This window comes from Acinonyx jubatus, chromosome A1, assembly GCF_027475565.1.
Source record: "Acinonyx jubatus isolate Ajub_Pintada_27869175 chromosome A1, VMU_Ajub_asm_v1.0, whole genome shotgun sequence".
Lineage (NCBI taxonomy): Eukaryota > Metazoa > Chordata > Mammalia > Carnivora > Felidae > Acinonyx > Acinonyx jubatus.
The window spans coordinates 73,579,853-73,600,855 of NC_069380.1; the positions used below are offsets into that span (position 1 = coordinate 73,579,853).

General features: G+C 38.1%; 1 pseudogene; it reads right to left on the reverse strand.

Moving 5' to 3' along the window:
* Positions 1–19,776: 19,776 nt before the first annotated feature.
* On the reverse strand, positions 19,777–20,422 carry LOC106976966 (glycoprotein-N-acetylgalactosamine 3-beta-galactosyltransferase 1-like; annotated as a pseudogene).
* Between the last annotated feature and the right edge of the window lie 581 nt (positions 20,423–21,003).

Here is a 21,003-nt window from a genome sequence, read left to right on the forward strand (position 1 = left end):
AGCCTCAAAGCTCTTATGGATTCTGGGTTGTCTTCTTATCCGATTCTACTTCCTCCTCTTCTCAACATTTTGTAAACAATTCGCTACGTTACCTTTCTTCTTTGAAATCCTTGGAAGATTTCTCCTTTCCCGACATTATTAACTGATGAAAAGGAAACACCCTTACATTCTTAGTTCTGATTTTAAAATGTGAAGTATGAATCATAGACCCGGAAACATTATATTTATGATGGTGATAATCTCTGGGATGAGGAAGACAAAGGAATTATTGTGAAGCAGGGTGTGCTGGTTATTCTTGATTACTTCACATACTGGTAGGTGCATGTGTAAGTTTATATAATATTTCATATATTTTTAATGTTTGAAATTAAGTGATATTTATGACTGTTAGATATGATATATAGAATATATAATGTAGACTTCTTAAGCATACATCTTCAAGCCACAAGACTCAAGGTTTCCTGGTTTAAAAAACAGATGGAGGGGTGCCTGGGTGGCTCAGTTGGTTAAGCGTCCGACTTCCGGTCTCGGCTCAGGTCTGGATCTCACAGTTTGTGAGTTCAAGCCCTGCATCAGGCCCAGGGCAGAGCCTGCTTGGGATTCTGTCTCTCCTTCTCTCTGCCTCTCCCCCACTTGTGCTCTCTCTCTGTCTCTCTCAAAATAAATAAATAGACTTAAAAGTTTTTAAATAAAATTTTAAAAAAATGGAAAACAATTTGGCCAAGTCTTTAAATCAACCCTTTTTCTGGCCTTGCTCCCTCTAGGGTCTTTTTACCAGGACAACCAGAGGCATCTTGTGAATATTTCAGTCCATTGATGTCGCTCCTCTGCTCAAACCCCTCCAGAGGCTCCCTTCTGATCCCTAGCAAAGCCCAAATCCCTACTCCGCCCTCTAAGACTCTCCATAGTCCAGCTTGTCATTACTGTGCTGACATCTCTGTTCATTTCTTTGTTCTCTCGGCTCTAGCCACATGGGTCTCTGGCAGGTTCTCCGCCCCCAGCCGCAGGATAGTCTTCTGGTACCTGCATGGCTAACTTGTTAACTTCTCAGTCCATCTCCACTCGAATCCCTTCTTCTCCGAGGGGCTTTCCATGGAAATCCCTCCCCCAGGCATTTCTCATCTCATGAAGCATCATTTTGTCCCCTTTGCAGTCCTTATCATTTAATATGCTATTTACTTCTCTTACTGTCGTTATTAATTGCCACTCCACGAGATCGTAAAGCGTGTAAAGGAAGGATTTTGTGCAGGGGCTATTAGTCGGCAATAGTAAGCACTTAGTAAGGATTTGTTGAATGAACAAATGAGTGAAGGGACTTCACTCTCCTACTGCAGTCTGGGTATATCGCACTTGAGTTTTTGCTACGCCTTTGTTAACAGCCTTTAAGTTTAAGGAGTATTTAAAAGACAATCTGAGGAGGACTTGAAAAACCATCTTTAGAAAAAACAATCTATGAAACATGACACTATTTTACTGGAGGTTGGAAACCGAATCCACATTTCCTTTGTACTGAACACGGATTTGAATGTTTCTCTTGTTATTTTAATTAATCAATCAATTAATTAAATTATTAATTTAATAATTTAAATTTAATTTAAATTAATTTAATTTAAATTAAATTTAAATTTAATAATAATTTAAATTAATTAATTTATTTATTTTGAAAGGGAGAGAGAGAGAGAGAGGCAGAGAGACGGAGAGACAGTGAGAGAGAGATCGAGAATCCCAAGCAGGCGCCAAGCTGTCAGTATGGAGCCTGATGCAGGGCTCCAACTCACAAACCGTGAGATCATGACCTGAGCTGAAACCTGAGTTGCCCGTCTAACCAACTGAGCCACCCAGGCACCCCTTTATTTTTAAAAACCCTTTTCAACTGGTAGGGTCAGCCTTGCTGTGCATCCACAGTCTGAATTTCCATGCTCTGGTGAGATTTTTTATTCCTGTAGCTTCACAGCACACACAAAACTTAGGGCAAAATCTACCTTTTGTAACTTGCAAGACTGTTTTATGGCCATTGTAATAGATTCTCATGTAAATGGATATCTCTAGGATGCTTTATTAAAAAAAATCAGGAAAATTGCATTTCTGTGATTGTATTTTTAACGGAAGATTTGATGGAAAATTCTACGCAGATGAAAAAAAAAATAACATCTCATAGCCAAATGCTTCCAGTGTAGATCATTTGCAGCCAAGCCGTTTCCTGATGGCAAAAATATTAAAATATCATTATGTCATCTATTAATAAAGTGCTACTTTAGCAATTTTTTGACACATTGAAGTAGGCTCTCTGTGCGCATTATACTGATAATCACTCATGTGTTCAGTATTTATAACCTGAACGTTCATCCTAAATGGGATTCTTTGCAGACTCTTACTATTTATTTTTATTTAGTTTTTCATATGAAATATTATAAACTGAAACTACCATAACCTGAAAATGTTACAGTAATAAATATAAAGATAATATCCTCTTTTGCTCAGCTGAATACACAGACATTTTAACGTTACTTTTCTGAGTATAGAGGGAATTCTCACACTTCATATGTGCGGGTATTTATTTTGTTGTTATTGGCGATGATGGTGGTAATGACTGTTGGTATTCCGTGCGTAGAACCTCCCCACTGAAGTTTTATATTCTATGGAAGGAAGGCATGTTTGGGGGCATTAAGCAAATATTAAGGAAACTGTGTATGGTAATTTTGCATTCTTTTTCCTTGTGATAATTTTAATAGATCACAGATATCAAGTTCTTGGTGATGAGACACTCTGTGTTTTCTATCACAGGTCCCAGTGTCTCCCTAGAAAATGAGATAATTATTTACTAATTTTTAAAATGCAGTATTATTTAAAACCTAGTGGTAAAAAGTGAACTAAAGTCCTGGCATCTCAGTCACATTTCACAAGTTCAAGTACTACCTATTCATAAATTAGGGTCTTGGGCAAAATACTACTTTTTTTTTTTAACTTCCATTTTCTTTTCTTTTTTATTATGTCTTTCTTATTTCATTATTCCCTGTACTCTCATCATTTCATACAAGTGCCTCAAAGAAGTCAGTCCCAAATTGACGGGCGGGGGGGACCAATCATCCCCATTTTAATTGGAGAACCTCTGTTTATTTTTTTTAATTTTTTAATGTTTATTTTTGAGAGAGAGAGAGAAAGAGAGAGAAAGGGACAGCATGCGAGTGGGGGAGGGGCAGAGAGAAAGGGAGACAGAATCTGAAGCAGGGGCTCGAACTCATGGACAGCAAGATCATGACCTGAGCTGCTTAACCGACTGAGCCAGGCAGGTGCCCCATGCTTTCAATATATTTTAGATCTGTAATTCCTAAGATTTCCTCGTTTTGTCATTCCATTGTGTTTACATTCTATATTCCATGATGGTTAGTCAACATATGTTATGAACCTAATAGGTGTACATTTTTTTATAACGGATTTATAAGTTTTAGTTTGAGCATTCATTTGGTTCATGCTTTGATTGTTCATATGACATTGTTTCAACAATCATTCAACAATGTAAATTAGCGATAGGTAATTTTTTGTTTAAAAATGTGGAATTCATGGGGAACCTGAGTGGCTCATTTGGTTAAGTGTCCGACTCTTGGTTTTGGCTCAGGTCACGATCTCACAGTTTGTGAGGTTGAGCCCTGTTTCGGGCTCTGTGCTGACAGTGTGAAGCCTGCTTGGAATTCTCTCTCTTTTACCTCTGTACCTCCCTCCTCTCAAAATAAATAAAGAAGCTTACAAAAGTAAAATAAAAATGTGGAATTTATTAAAGGCAATATAAACATTAAAACTGGTCTCATCATGGGCCGCCTGGGTAGCTCAGTCGATTAAATGTCAGACTTTGGCTCAGGTCATGATCTCATGGTCCGTGAGTTCGAGCCCCACGTCAGGCTAGGTGCTGACAGCTCAGAGCCTGGAACCTGCATCAAATTCTGTGTCTCCTCTCTCTCTGCCCCTCCTCTGCTCATGCTCTATCTCTCTGTGTCTCTCAAAAATAAATAAGAGAAAAAAAATTTAAAAAAAACCGATCACATCAAGTTTGATATTTCCATATATAGGTCACATAAAAACTGCAAGCAAAAGCAAGTTTGAAATTACATTTGTACGATTACTTGAGGAACATAATTTTACTAAATCAATAAATTCTAACCACTCTTCTGTGCCAACACCTTTGTGGGATAGGCTACATTTTCATCAGTAAGATTGGCAGTCTCTAGTAGTGTTTGTGATAAAAGAAAATGTTGGAATGGCAATGCTGAATTGGTTGAGTTAAATAATGTTCAAGGCTCGCCTAACTCTAAAATGTACAGATTCATACAAGTGTCCTTCTCTAAAATAGGACACATCTGTCTAATTTATTTTCCCAAAGAGAGGAAATAAGGATGCTAATAACAGGAATTCATTTTACATGACTTGGCAAGAGAGTAGAGCAAAGATATTTGCAGGAGACTGTGGATGCCTGAACCAAGGGAGACAGCCACTTGTGGCAAAGTTGAGTGAAAACGTGGGCAGATTGACAAAGTAAATTGTCATTCTTAAATGGGTAGGCAGAGAACAAGCCTCTGTGTAGAATCCCAATGGATGACCAGAAAGAAGTCCACAGAACAACTGAGGATCTTCTAGAATCTTCTAGAATTTCTGGAATTCTAAGAGTTCCTGTTGTGGAACAGAAGGGTATAACTAGGGGGGTGTAAAACCAAAGGCAGTAACATGATGCAATCATCATAGTTATGACCTTATTCATGAAAATCCTTAGCTTTATACACAAATGTTTTGCCTCCAGGACAATATGTTGCTTTAGTTTTTGTTTTTCCTTTTCAGCTTGGTGGTTTCCTCTTTTTTGATGTACCTTCCTCCATTTCCCCTATGTCAGTCCCTTCCATCTACACCCCAAACAGAAGGTAGTGAAAGGAAGGGGATGTTAGGGTTCTGAGCCCCTTGGGCAGTTAGAAAGGGAAAGGAAACAAAACCATCCCTGGATATGACAGAGACTGACAATCAAGAATTCTAAAGCAGAGTGGGGAAGGTCGTAAGAGACAGGGGAGAAAAGAGAGGCCACCTCCCCCAATAAGTCTCTTGTTAAGAGGGGCTGGAGGAAAGCATCAAAGGTTCAGAAGTACAGGTCTTAAAGAAGGGAAGTGCTGATTGAGCCCGAAAGAGGAGTAGGTCAAGGAAGGGGGGGGCACCTCTCTCTCTGTTGAACGGGACCCCCACCTCAGGGGCAGCAGCTACATGGACGGTAGACACTTTTGTCGCTGAAGGCGATGCACGGAAAGAAGTCTTCATGGTGTTATCGGTACAGCTGACCCACCATGGCGCTGGTGGGTGAAAGGACATGGTTGACAAAAACAAGGCATCCTCGGCTCAGAGATGAATTAGCTTCCAGATCAAGAAGTAGAACTGACCACTGTGAGATCAGAAGGCACCAGATATTTCTTTGTTGTCCAGATCTCCTATCTGAGCTTCGGGAACCTTTCCTACTATCAACTGGAACCCAGTCTGGGCATTTCTTTCTTTCAGACCTTCTCACCCTCCAAGTAGCACTTCTTGCATGGATGCCTCCAATTTATGCCCAAAGTTCATCCTTCCAGGAACCAGGCTGCACCCGGCTGCACCAGACTGGACTGGCCGGGCTCAGGGATCCAGAGGCGGGGGGGGGGGGGGTGGGGGGGGGTGGTGGTGGTGGTGGTTGGGATAGTGGGGAGGCCCTACATAACACATTTCTAAGATCACTGCAAATTGCTCCTCGTAACACCCCAAAGGAAAATTCTATGTTTAAAAAAAAATGCATTGTGTGGTACAATCAAGAGACACCATTTTGAGTACAGTCCCAAAAGACAGAGCTATTGATATGAAAGCTCTTGGTAGACACAAGAAGACAGAGCTAGTAAAATAATATGAATAACTTATTTTTTTTCATTTGTGAGACATTTGACAGTAAATTGCTTACTTTAAAAATTACCTTGAAAATATAAAAATAAATAAATAAATAAATAAAAAGGAAAAGTAGCTGAAAAGAGTCATCATTTTTACTACACTGGAAAAAAATCCGAGTGAATTTAAATTGTTCACTGGCACTTATGTGTGAGTGCTATGGGAGAGGCTCACAGAGAGTAGAAAATACGATATTCATGTGGCGCCTGGGTGGCTCATTCAGTTAAGCTTCCAACTTTGGTTCAGGTCACAGACTTGTGGTCTTTGAGCTGAAATCCTACACTGGGTTCTGTGCTGACAGCTCAGAGCATGGAGCCTGCTTGGGATTCTATGCCTCACCTTTCTCTCTGCCCCTCTCCTGCTCTCTCTCTCTCTCTCTCTCTCAAAAGTAAACATTAAAAAATTTAAAAAAAGAAAATATGGTATTCATTTGTTTGTAGTGTAGCCATCAAAGAAATAGGGACTAAAAGTGAGTCAGAAGAAAGAAGAACATGCTATTTCATTCATTCATTCATTCATTCACATTTGTTAGTGCTCCTTATGTGTAAGTCGTATCCATTTGAGGTAAGGTTTTATTGCTTTGATTTGTTTTTGTTTTGTTTTAGTTTGAGATTTTTTCTTCCTTCTTTTCTTTCTTTTTCCTTTTTCCATCCTTGCTTCTTTCCTCCCTCCTTTCTTTCCTACAAATGTTTTCTTGTTTATATCTTCCTTATAAAAGTATAGTTTTCACTAAAAGCAAATTATAAGGGGACAAGAATATACAATGGGAAAAAGAAAATCTCTTTCACAAATGGTGTTAAGAAAACAGACAGCCACCTGCAAAAAACTGAAAGTGGACCCAAAATAAACTCAAAATAGATTAAAGACCTAAGTGTGAGACTTGAAACCATAACATTTATGGAAGAAAACAGACAGTAATTTCTTTAATATCATCCATGGAACTATTTTTCTAGATATGTCTTCTCTGGCAAGGGAAACAAAAGCAAAATTAAACGATTGGGACTACATGAAAAGAAAACGCTCTTACACAGCAAAGGAAACCATCAACAAAACCATGAGGCAACCTACCAAGTAGAAGAATACATTTGTAAATGATATATCCAAAAAGGGGTTAATATCCAAAATATATAAAGAACTTATACAACTCAATACTCTCCCCAAATAATCCAATTAAAATGGGCAGAGAATATGAATAGACATTTTTCCAAAGAAGAAATACAGATGGCTAACAACACATGAAAGGATGCTCAATCATCAGGAAAATGCAAATCAAAACTTCAATAAATATCACTTACCCAATGAGAAGGGCTGAAATTAAAACACACACACACACACACACACACACACACACACACACACTATATATATATATATATATATATATAGGAAGTATTGACAAGGATGTGGTATATATATAGGAAGTATTGACAAGGATGTGGAGAAAAAGAAACTCTCCTTCACTGTTACTGGGAAGGCAAATTGATGCAGCCACTGTGGAAACCAGTATGGAATTTCCTCAAAAAACTAAAATTAGACTTACCTTAAGATCTAGTTATTCCATTCTTAGGTATTTACCCAAAGAACACAAAAAACACTAATTCAAAAAGTTCCACATCCCTCTATATTTACTGCAACATTATTTACAATAGGCAATATATAGAAGCAACCCAAGTGTCATCCATAGATGAACGGATAAAGAAGATGCGGTGTATATAAATATATAGAAGAATTTACTCAGCCATAAAAAAAGAATGGAATCTTGCCATTTGCAACCACACCGATGGACCTAGAGGATATAACGGTAAGTGAAAGAAGTCAGCCAGAAGAAGACGGATGTCATATGATTTCACACCTATATGGAATTTATGAAACAAAGCAAACAAACAAATACAGGTGGAAAATGGGAAACAAACACACACACACACAAAACAGATTCTTAAATGCAGAGAACAAACTGGTGGTTGCCAGAAGGGGTGGGGGGTGCGTATGGGGGCTGAGCGAAATAGATACAGAGGAACGAGAGTAACAGCAACCAAAAGCAAATAATATTAAAAACATATCTTTGGCATTTTATTTTTGTTTGAAAAATTATTTCCATTGGATTGCTCATGGTGATATTCTTTTTTTTTTAATTTTTTTAACGTTTTTATTTATTTTTGAGACAGAGAGAGACAGAGCATGAATGAGGGAGGGGCAGAGAGAGAGGGAGACAAAGAATCGGAAGCAGGCTCCAGGCTCTGAGCTCTGAGCCATCAGCCCAGAGCCCGAGGCAGGGCTCGAACTCACGGACCGTGAGATCGTGACCTGAGCTGAAGTCGGCCGCTTAACCGACTGAGCCACCCAGGCGCCCCGCTCATGGTGATATTCTTAAAGATGTAAACAAGTAATTTGTACTCTTATTTGTTTTCATCCCTTCTCCATCTGTAAGCAGTAACGCGTCTCTCAGTATGTTTGCAGGGTATGTGCACGTGTGTGTTTGCATACGTGTGTGTAAAAGGGTGTCTATGTGGGTGTGCAAGTGCGTTAGAAGCAGAGGTCGCAGAACCAACCGGACCTTGGTTTCTTAAATTCAGTATCTATTAAAATTCTCAAAAAAAAATAAATTATCAATGATATCAGTAGATCCTTGGACATTACATTTTAAATCATTCTTGAATGCTTAAAAACATTATTTACGATCATCATGAGACTTTATGTCTGAAAAAAATTGACAAATCTAACAAAATTGTTTTCATTATTTTTACTACCACAAATTAAAACCTATCAAAGTAGGGGCACCTGGGTGGCTCAGTCGGTTAAGCGTCTGACTTCAGTTCAGGTCATGATCTCACAGTTCGTTCAAGCCCCGCTTGGGGCTCTGTGCTGACAGCTCAGAGCCCAGAGCCTATGTCAGATTCTGTGTCTCCCTCTCTCTCTGCCCCTCCCCTGCTCACGCTCTGTCTCTCTCTCCCTCAAAATAAATAAACATTAAAAAAAAACTATCAAGGTATATGGGATTTTTAAAAAATTTTCCCACCCAAGTGTACGTATAATTTTATATTCTAAATTTTATATTAATATTTCAGTAGATTTTTTTAGAGCTGTTTTAGTTTCATGGCAAAATTGAGCAGAAGATTCAGAGATTTCCTATATTCCCCTCAGTGCTACTCATGTGTACCCTCCTCTATCATCCACTTTCCCCAGAATTTTAAAGTTTAATGTTATATCATAAATATTAAAATAATTTTCTGTTGCATTTTAATTATTTTAATAGAAGCATACTCTTACACTAACTTTTGCACTATAAACTATTAAATTAATCCTTTATTTTTATATGAGAATTTTGCTCTCATCGATAATCGTCACTTTTGACATAATATTTTATTTTGACAAATAGTTTAGTATTGTCTTATTAAACTATTTCATAGGAATAAATTCTTAGGAGTTTATATATGGTTCAGGCTATGGTGAGCATCTATTTAACTCCTTTATGTATTTAGTTTTCACAAAAGGATTCTATGACTATACAGTGGGGCCTCCTCTCAGCATACGCAGCATTTTCTTTCTAGGGCCATAAAGTAATTTTAAGTGTGGCTAATTTAATAGATAATGTGGTCTTTTTAAGTGCATTTCAATTGTTATATCTCTAATGTCTTATTAAGAGAAACCGTTTCCCAAATGTTACATTATTTAATTGAAAAAAAAACAAGCAGAACAACTTAGACCTTCAGAGGTTTTAAACGTTAGTAAACTCTGTGTACGTATAGATGAATCTGTTATGCTCTTAAATAATACATATTATTTGTACAAGATAGGAATTTAAATATCAAAAGCCAATGTAGACTTTGGGGTGGAGACAGAAGAACCAGAAATGCAATGCAGGATTAACTGGGGTCTACTGAAGACAGAAAACAACTTTGGCCTCAATAAAAGATTCATATTTACTAAAAGATTCAATGAAGTTTCTAAAACACTCATAATTAACTTAATTTAGCATATCATTTCCTTGCCTTTTCCTTCATAGTTATGTGCTCTCCTGAACCTCTGGGTGGCTTTATACTTGTTCTGTCATTTTGAACGTCCTGCTTTAATCCACGTGGCTTTTCATCGGGTGGCCCTCGAATTAACACAAAAATAGTACCATCAAGTTTAAGAACAATAAATGCAAAATTGGGCACCTCGGTGGCTCAGTCAGTTAAGCGTCTGACTCTTGAGTTCGGTTAAGGTCATGATCCCAGGATCCTGAGATTGAACCCCATGTCCGGCTGTCCACTGACAGCATGGAGTCTGCTTGGGATTCTCTCTCACCATCTCTCACTACCCCTCGCCTGCTTGCGGACCCTCTCTCTCCAAAGAAATAAATAAACATTAAAAAAAAGCAAAGCCTTACCTTGAACTACGTAAGAAATGCTTCAGACTAGAAAGTTATTTTGTAATTAGTCAGTGGCACACAGACGAAAACAGTGATGTGACATTACAGTTTCTTGAAGCAATATTTATAAACAATGCAGCCATAATTATAGTGGTGATCGAGAAAAAAAGAGGATAGCGCAAGTCATGAGAGTGACAAGGGTAACATCAGAAGAACATCATCGATAACTCTTAATGGTTCCAGAAAACTATTGAATTTTTTTATTAGTATATATTATAAAGCTGAATGAGATTTTAAAGTATTTTAGGGAAGTTGGGTTTCTGCTTAGAAGAATGCTGATTTGTTTAATTATTTTTAATTATGTTTAATTTGTGTAATTATCCAGAGTTTATGTCATAAAAGAAATAGCCAACTTATGTTTTAATTGTATGCATAAAAATATAATACATATATTATATAAAAACTATTGACATTGATTTTGACTGCCAATGTGTTACAAAAGTATCAAAGAAAGCTAAATCCAATGTCCAGTTTTATAGACTTTCTCACAACAAGACTCAACACCAATTAGGAAAAGGCCAAACGGAAAATGATTCTCTTCAACCTGCACTGAGGTTCATTGAATTACTTTGGTGGAGTCAAGGAAGGAGAGAATTATGAGGCATAGGCATCTTGAGGGTTAATGTATTCTTTTTACTATCCTTGGCTTTTCACTCCTCCTCATTAGCCAAAGTGATTCAGTTAATGTCAAGAGTTAGGAAGGAACAAGCTAGAACATTCAACGACGGGTGGTTTAATATGGGGCTATCTGTCTATGTTATTTGTCAAATTCTTGCCTCAGTCAATATAAACCATACGCATGAATAATGTCTAATATCTTGCATTGCTTTATTCTAAAGTATCAGATATGTTTGTTCATTCTTACAATCATATGTTCAAGTTTAACAGATTATAATGTGACTCTTGTGTGGGATGTTCAAAGAAGCACCCAGGCTAGCTGTTCAAGTTTAGACCTAATTGGTGTGTCAGGTTTTACCTTTTCCAGAGAGCCCTATAACCCACCTTGGGCATTACACAATTATAGAGAGGCTGTTCTATAAGACAAGACAAAGCACACTGAGGGGAGAGATGGGGAATAGAAGCGGATGCCCTAGGACCATTTCTTGGGGAATGCACGTGGTTAAGAGACCAAAAAGTGTAAAGCGAATGAAAGACACAAGAGTCAGGAAGCGCTGGAGATAAGGGGAAGGAATGGGATTACTTCTAGCGACGATAGGGTAAAGGATAGCAAAATCCGGTCATGATGCTCTTTAAGAATCGAAAGGGTTATCTCGCACAGAATGCTGAATACAAGAATACAAGGAATCTTAGCACCAAGGCTCTACTGATAGACCCACAGGTCAGGGCCCCAGAGTAAGTCATAGCGGTTTGTCACAAGGAGATGATCAGAAAGATACGAGGAAATAAACAAGTACGTAGGGCTGTTCTACAGTCTCCGGGCTAAAGGCCACCAGGAAGGAGACTGAATGCAAAAGCTCCGAGAAACGTCAAGTAGGTGTAAATTAAGATGACCAGCTTTGTTTATTATTCTTGGTCCTCTGCCCTATTATAAATACACATTGCGGACCCATCTTTCTAGAAGATAAATTAATTACTTGACTGTTTCATATTTGACCATATCTGGGAAAATAAAGATTATCTCCAAAAAGCTTTCCTAACAAATTGGTACAGTATGAAATAAAAATCAAAAGAAAGTCAACATTTTTTTTCCTATTCCTTTGATGGAGAGAGAGGGCAAAAAAAAGAAGGCTTTGACAAAGAAATGCTTTTACTGTTCAAAGGGGATTATTTAGGAAACTGCACACATTAGCATCTGATGCCTGAGCTACCCTTTCAAAGTGAAATTAAGCTGAGTAATAATGATCTCCTCCCTTCTGACTTCTTTAAATAAATACATTCGAACATAAAACCTTGCACTGTGGCATGAGGCTTACAGCTTCTTTTACCTTTAATGAGACCAGGCCAAGCCAAGGGGGTAAGAACGATATGTTAATGAGAGTAGGAAGCCCCTGGCAGTCCCAGGATGTAAAGAACTTTTACTCTTCGTGTGCAGAGAGTTTCCTTCACTTGTTAAACTCCGTGCATTTTTGTAGCACATAAAAGACCATATGGACTTGAAATTGTAAAGGCACTTTGACTTGGGTATTTATACTGCTTGGCCAGAAATTTACATTTCCTTAAGGTAGACTCAGCCCTCAGGGATCTCCTCCTCTGTCTCTCAGAGTGTAAGTTCAAAGACCTTCTTTGATCAGCTCCTCTCCCTCTGACACCTTTGCTCCCTGGCACTCCCCTCATTCCTGTCCCCTACAGACTCATTTATTCCCCTCCTTTCCTTGAGAACTTTACCACCTAGATTTGAGTCTCCGTCCCCAACCCACGTTCTGCTTGCTTTATTTCAACCACTCAAACCAGACATCTCATGTTGTTGTTACATAAAACTAATGTTCACTTGCATTTACGCAGACGGTTAAATTAAAAAAGAAATCACCAGTGTCTTTTGTGTCAAAACTACATTCTGAAATCATTTCCCCTCTTTCTGAAATGTGTCTTCACAACCTCCTTCAGTGAAAGTATGCTGGTGACAAGACACTTTTGGGTTTCAGGTACAAAAACTATTAGATATCATTCCTGATTGGAATTTTGAATTTTTCAGTTGATGACTATTTTCTCTTAGAACATTCAAATGACTATTTTACTGTTTTCCCTGCATTTGTTGATCCTGTCATTCAACTGTCAGCCTCATTGTTCTTTGTAGGTGATCTGTCTTTTCTCCGCGAGTGGTTTTAATTTATTTTCTTTTTCTTTGAGGTTCTTTCATTGCAACGTGAAATGTCGAAGTGTGGATTTCCTTTTACTTGCATTTTCCATGCTTCCTGGATCTGAGGTTTGTGGTCTCCCTCTCTGTAAAATTCTCAGACGCTATTTCTTTGAATAGTGCCTCTTTTTAAATGTATTTCCCCTCTCTCCTTGTGGAAAGTTAATGAAGTCTTTATTAGGATCTTTCTATTTTCTATATAATGTTTAGCATTTCTCTCTAAGCCTTTTCTCCCTGGACTGTATTCTGATGGCTTTGGGGATCTCTCTCACTCTCTTGTGTCTCATCTTGAGTTTCAAATTTTCAATCATAGTTCTCATTTATAGATATTCTTTTCATTATTTTTTTTAAACCTGTTGGTTTATTTCTTCAATCTTGCTCAAATGTTCACTATAGTTTTCTCAAAAACATGTTAAACGTGCTTGTTTTGTGTTTTGTGACTGCTAACTCCCAAATCGGAAGCCTGTGTGGGTGTGATCCTCACTCCATTGTAGATACCACAACTTTGTGGGTACTCACCCATGACGCCACCTAGTTGCCCCGGGGTGTTTTCTCATCTTTGCTGGGAGCCCCAAGTCTTCCCACCATCTCTGCGAAAATTCTTGGAGATCCTAGGTTGAAGTTTGTTTGTTTGTCTTTCAGAGAGGAGTGTCTACACCTCTGAACATGCCTGACGGTAGGTAATAACAACCAGAGCCTCTTATAAATTAAGTACCTTTCTTGGGATTCTCGGAATATACAGGTGACGTGAATTTATACCTCAAAACCCCATGGGGGGTGTATTTACAATTTACAATGTTTTCCCCTTCTCGCTAGAACTAAGGTTTAATATAATGAAGTATGCTTTTTGCCTTTTCTCTTGACAGTGTATGTGTTCATTTTTCACCTTTAAGTATGCGTATCATCGTTAGGACCTTGGTTCCATGCAGCCAACCCCGCCATCTTCCCCATCCTCTTTGTAAACACCATCACCACTTCCGTGAGCTAGAAAACTCATCCATCAGTGACCCCTGTAATTCCCTCATTTTCCCACATCCCTTGACTGTGATATGGTTTGCATTTTAGTGCCTAGACATAGGGGTATATCTCAATTTACCAAATGCAAACAAGTCTAGAGCACAGGGCTGATTTGCTTCTGGATGATCCAGTCCTGCCTATACGCTTCTTCAACAGATCTGTATTTTTTACTTCTATTTTTTTTAAGCTTTATTTGACAGAGGGAGAAGGAGAGAGAGAGAGAGAGCAGGGAAGGACAGAGAAAGAGAATTCGAAGCAGGCTCCACACTGTCAGCGCAGAGCCCGACCTGGGGCTCAATCTCATAAACTGTGAGATCATGACCTGAGCTGAAATCAAGAGTTGGACACTTAACCGATTGAGCCACCCAGGTGCCCCTCCATAAATGTGTATCATGAGCAAAAGGTTTTGAAGTGAATAGATATATGAATAGTGAAGTCCAATAAGCCAGAAGTTTCCGATGTCTACAACTGATCTCAGTGGTTTGTTCAGGATGAAATATAGGATTGTATCCTCTGCCAAAGATATAATATAAATATCTACTTATATGGTTCATTGAAGGCATAAGTGCCCCATCGTTTCTGAAACTTTTATTATTGCCATGGTACACTTGTCATTAAGATAAAAGTTATGTTGCAATCATGCAACCGTGCTGCTATTAATTTATTCCCTGTCCCTTGTAGCTTTTACCACCACCAACCATAAAGCCAGTTGAGACTCTATTCTGGCACAAAATATACATTTATGAAGCACATATTATTTATTTATTTATTTTTTGCTCACAAGCCATATATATTCTATTCAGGGCATGCTCAGCATATCTCTACAGTTACATTTCAACCTAAAAAGGAAGTTCTTAAATATTAAAAAGAATTTTGTTGTGGTGGTTGTACAATGAAGTACAATGAACTTTTCCTTTACAACTAAAGTCATTATGACATCCCTATGTTTAGGGTCAGATTCAGATATATTGCACAATAGTTTGTTCACATTAGGAATGAGCATTTTGGTTACTATTAAGCCCTGGAGACCACCACCCCTACCACTCTCAAGTGGTCTCCACCTATATTCTTTGCATCCTAAGTCGTGCTAAGAGCACCGTATCTCTGGGAACGTGGGCCTCGGGATCCCATTGCCTGGACCTCCCACCCGTTACTTTTACCCAGTTACTATTCATTACTTGTAAAATGGGACAGTACAGGAACTTCGAGAGTACTCATAAATTTTAACTGAGTCCCATACTACGTGTAGTACGATGCTCAGAAGTTGTCTAGGACTGAGGGCTGCCTGGGTGGCTCAGTCAGCTAAGCATAGGACTTTGGCTCAGGTCATGATCCCATAGTTCCTGAGTTCAAGCCCCGCGTTGGACTCTGCTGACAGCTCGGAGCCTGGAGGCTGCTTCGGATTCTGTGTCTCCCTCTCTCTCTGCCCCTCCCCCACTCGTGTTCCATTTCTCTCTCTCTCAAAAATGAATAAATGTTTTTTAAAAAAAATCAAAAGAAAAGTTGTCTAGCACTGAAAAAAAATTCTTAATACATGACCAGCAATAGCAATGGTAATATCTTAATTCCCAAAGATTCCAGACTTAACATTTCAGGTCTCAGTGATTCTGCAAGGTTCTAAATGTGTGACTTTCCTCTGCATCCTTTTATTTTTCTCTAATATGCCTGCACATAAGGTAAATACTGTTTGTGCAATATTTTCCTCTGCTGCCCTGTACTGTCATCTTTTGTCTATCAGTGCACATCCAAATGCCTTTATTACTTATCTATCGCTGTAGAAGAAATGACTGCAAAATTTGTGGCTCCCATTTATTATCTCAGAATTTCAATCGGTCAGGGATCCAGGTATGGCTTAGATCCTTAGCTCCAAGATCTCTCACAACGGTGCAAGCAAGGTCTTGGCCAGGACTGGAGTCCTCTCGGAAAGTTCATCTGGGAAGGGAGCTTCTTCTCTCTGTCTAGCAACCTGTAACCTTTGTTGAATATCAGATGTGTCTTCTAGTCCTCTGAAAACTGCATTCTCATTTTGACATTTTTTTTTCTTTTTACCATTATTTATTTTTGAAAGAGAGAGTGAGAGACAGAACGTGAGTCAGGGAGGGGCAGAAAGAGAGGGAGACACAGAATCTGAAGCAGGTTCCAGGTTCCGAACTGTCAGCACGGAGCAGGACACAGGGCTCGAACTCATGAACTGTGAGATTATGACCTGAACTGAAGGCATAACCTTAACTGACTGAGCCACGCAGGCGCCCCTCATTTCAATGTTTCTTTACTGAGCATCCCCAAATATTTGCTGCGTTCTTGTGTGAGCTGTTATGCTGCCAGCTTGGCACGGAAAGCTTCTTCCCAATTCTGGCCCCGGCCTCCCCCTTCCAGGTCATCATACCCATTCCTCTGACTCAAGTTTCATCTCCACGGGAAGTCTTTTCTCCGTTTATCAGACGATCATGATTATTGTTTTTTCTCCCATCTCCTTTTCCTTTTAGAACCACACACTTTGCCAGTTTGATGTTCTCTGATTTGTTCATATTGGTCATAGAAATAGGTATTAACCAAATAATAAACAATTTGAGTGTACAAATCATGCCTCATTTGTATTTGCACAACCCCAACACAGCTTTTGTAAACTTGATACAAAAATAAATTATCATTATTATTTTAAAAATTTTTTATATTTATTTATTTATTTTTGAGAGACAGACAGAGACAGAGCACAAGGGGAGATGGGCAGACAGGGGACACAGAATCCGAATCAGGCTTCAGGCTCCAAGCCGTCAGCACAGAGCCCGACGTGTGGCTCGAACCCACAAACTGTGAGATCATGACCTGAGCCAAAGCCGGATGCTTAACCGACTGAGCCACCCAGGAATCCCTAATGTTATTATTTTAAATGATTTCCTAACCAGTTTTCATCACGGAGATCTTGTAATTGAGTACTGGAAAGGTAAATTTATGTTCTGGTAGACTCTTAGAAAACATGGATGGGGGCTTTTCTTTTTAATGTCAAACTGTGGTTTCATTAATGCACATTAGAGCCGGTGCCATTTGTATTCTTTTTCTGAAAGAAATAGTGCCAACTAGACTAATTATGGCAAGTACAAACTCATGGCTTCAGTCTATAAACAATGCTGTAAAAAAAATTTATTCTAAATGTTTTAAAGGCAGGTTTTTGTTTAGCATTGTGCATTAGAGTGGTATATTACAAAACGGTGTGGTATAGTTTTAGCAAATTTAACTATTTGGGTTTCTTAAAGACAATAATATGTGTGATCAAGAAAAGGCAACAATATTTCTACAAAATCTCTAGCTCCTCTGCCTGGCCACCACCATTTTAAAATGGTATATATATGTATATATATATACACACACACTAAATATACATATACATATATATACATATATATACATATATACATATACATATACATATATACATATACATACATATACATATATATACATATACATATACCTATATACACATATACATATATATACATATACATATATATACATATACCTATATACACATATACCTATATATACATATACATATATATACATATACATACATATATATACATATACATATACCTATATACACATATACATATATATACATATATACATATACCTATACCTATATACACATATACATATATATACATATACATATATATACAATATACATATATATATATATATACACACTAAAACTTTGGTTTGCAAGTCTAATTCATTTGAGACACATGTTTGTAATCCAAAGCACTTGTATATCAAAGCGAATTTCCCCATAAAAAATAATGGAAACTCAGATGATTCGTTCTACACCCCAAAAAATATTCATATAAAATGATTACGACACTGTAATATAATACAAAATATAAACAGAAATGAACAAACTAAACTGCACCTCCCTTTGAACACTTTCGAGGCTGGTGTGAGGGAGACGAGAGAGGAGGGTGATTGTGTAGGACTTTCGCTGTCACTAAGGGAATCACTGATATCTCTTGGCTCAGTGGAATTTTTTTCTTTTTGTGCAGCTTTAACAAGGAACCTATCCAGTGACACGTGCTTTTGTCTCCTTTCGAGGTTTTCACAGAAATGTGACATTGCACTGTTAAATAGATTCCTTGTTCGCATTGCTACAGCCTTACTTGGGTGGTGCTTTTCGACAAAATTTTGCACTGCTTCCCACATTCTACTTCTCCCTAATCTCATTTGAGGTGAGGGATTCCTCTCCCTTTTTCTCCTCCTCTTCTGCAGAAGCGATGCAGACGTAGACTTATAAAATCTTGCAATTTTTGCCACTCACATGCCTTGTTCGTACTTCTCAATGATTTCCTTTTAACTTCCGCAGTAATTATCTTCTTCTTTCCACTTTTCGACTTTTTTCTGCATGGGGACCATTGTCTACACTACAGTGCAGTATTAACAGACTCTTGTCATGTACTGTATTGAATGTAAGTGGCAATAAGGCAGCAGAGGAAATGGTCTGTATCTGCAGGCAGCCTGACCCAGAATGAAGCAAAGCATTCCTAAGCCCACTCTTGTACGGAAAAGCAAAGACTGTCCATAGGTGCTTTGAAGGGACAAAAAATACACTATGTGGGCCAGTTGTGGGCACCTTCCAACGCCCTGAAAAATCATTGATTCCTGCCAAACACTGCGGCCTGAAACCGAACATCTGAGCATAGGAGATGAACGTCCACAATCCCGCAGCAAGAGAGAGAGAGAGAGAGAGAGAGAGAGAACCATTGGCTCAGTTGTGATCATGTGACATTCTGCATCACGTACGACTCATATTGTAAGACATCGCTTCTTTGCCATGTTAAAATCGAGCAGAAGTGTTTGCTTGTCTTGCGGAACACATGCAGAAAAGGTTACTTGTAATCCAAGGTTTTACTGTATATTATATATTATTACATTATTATATATAAATATATGATTATGTAGTTTATTATTATATGTGATTATATAGAAATATATAATTATTAATTTATATTATATTAAATATCATATAATATTATATTATATATTATACATAATTAATATACATTAATTAATAAAAATTATATAAATTAATACAAATAATATAAATATAAATAAATAGTATAAATTAATATGTTAATGTAATGTTAATTAATATTTTATTTAATATGTAATTATTTACATATAATATATTAATATTTTTATTTAATATTAATTAATTAATATAAATTAATATAATATTAATAATATTGTTTTATATTATATATTATTATATACTATTATATTATTATATGATATATAATATATATATTATGTAATTATATAATATTATATTATTTTTATATTATATTTTATTATGTATATTATATTTATAATTATATATACGTAAATATTATATATTTCTATATATTTCATATTTATATATGTATGTGTTTACTATATCAAAACACATTAACAGACTGTGGATTCCACAGGATTTCTGTGGAATTCTCACTTAGGAAGAAGTCCTCACTGGGATTCCAGTATTCTGTAATAGAAATGCAGAAGCCTTTCTTCAGTGTAATGTTAGATATTTTATCTCTGTTCGCTCATGGCTTTTCCTCTAAGGCTTTCCCAATTTTACCTTTGGATCTCCATTTTTACATGCTTCTCTTGTTTCCTTTAGCCTAGTCTCAGTTAAGGCAGGTTGATATCTGAATACACACCACATGGCTGGGGATGATAACGGTGGGACAGGGCCAACATAGTGGAAAGAAACCACAAGTTCAGAACAGCAACGAGGACCTTCTATGGGAGGGAGATAGTTATAATGCTGGTACCAAAAGGTTCTGGTTAGATAACAACACTTTGATCAAGTGTTGTTGCAGGCCAGAGGGATGGAACATTTCTTTTCCTGTGGTGTCTCTGGAGCCCCCCGCCTGTCTGTCTTTGATTTCCATGCATCTCCCCAGCACTGCTTTCAATGGAGGAACTGCATCTGCCTTTGTCCGTCTTGGATGCATCGACAAATCCCCAGAAGCTTCTTTGCTCGGCATACATCCTGCCCCTGCACTCATGCAGCCCTGCTTTAGATGGGGCTAAATCTTCTCCTGAAGGATATGGGTTCGTATGTGGCTGCAAGCCACCTAAGGTTTTCTAGCAGGATGCATATGTATCATCATTGCTTTCTTCTTCTGGACGATGGCCATGAACACACTGAAATGCGTTGTTTTCCAGTGGACTTGGTCTCTGTCTTCTTTAGTGTTGAATCACATAGCAGAGTTCTTTCCTTCTGAACTCATAGGCCACACTTTATTATAATGCAGAGCCTAAGTAGCTTTGGTTCTGCAGGTTTTCCAACCCGGATTACACAAGATGAAGGTTAACCGTGGTGTTATTTTTGTGTTACCTCGACTTGCCTAGCAGATTTTAGGAAACTTCCGGGAAATGACCCCTAAGGTGTGGCTCAGTGTTTTACTTTTCCTCTGCTGTCGGCAATCAGATGTTTATGTGCTCAGCTATTTCACATTCTGCAGGGAGAGAAGCATGATGTGCAGCCTAAGGCTCCTCAGAGTGATTATCAGACCTTCAGGTAATAAGGCCCAGAGTCATCTGGAAGGTTGAGAACAAAGGAAAGTGGATGCACCATGAAAACACACCGTGGTTATGCTTTGTCTCCTGTCTTCTGTCTTGGGCCCTCTCCCCAAAAGTAATTCCAGATGGAAAAGGAGAGCCTTCCCAGCATTCCCTGCCCCCCAGAGTTCCCACCCCAGAGCCTCCAGCACACGGCTCATCTAGTCCCTTCACACTCTGGAGTCCACAGCACAACTACCCGAGGTAGCGACTTGTT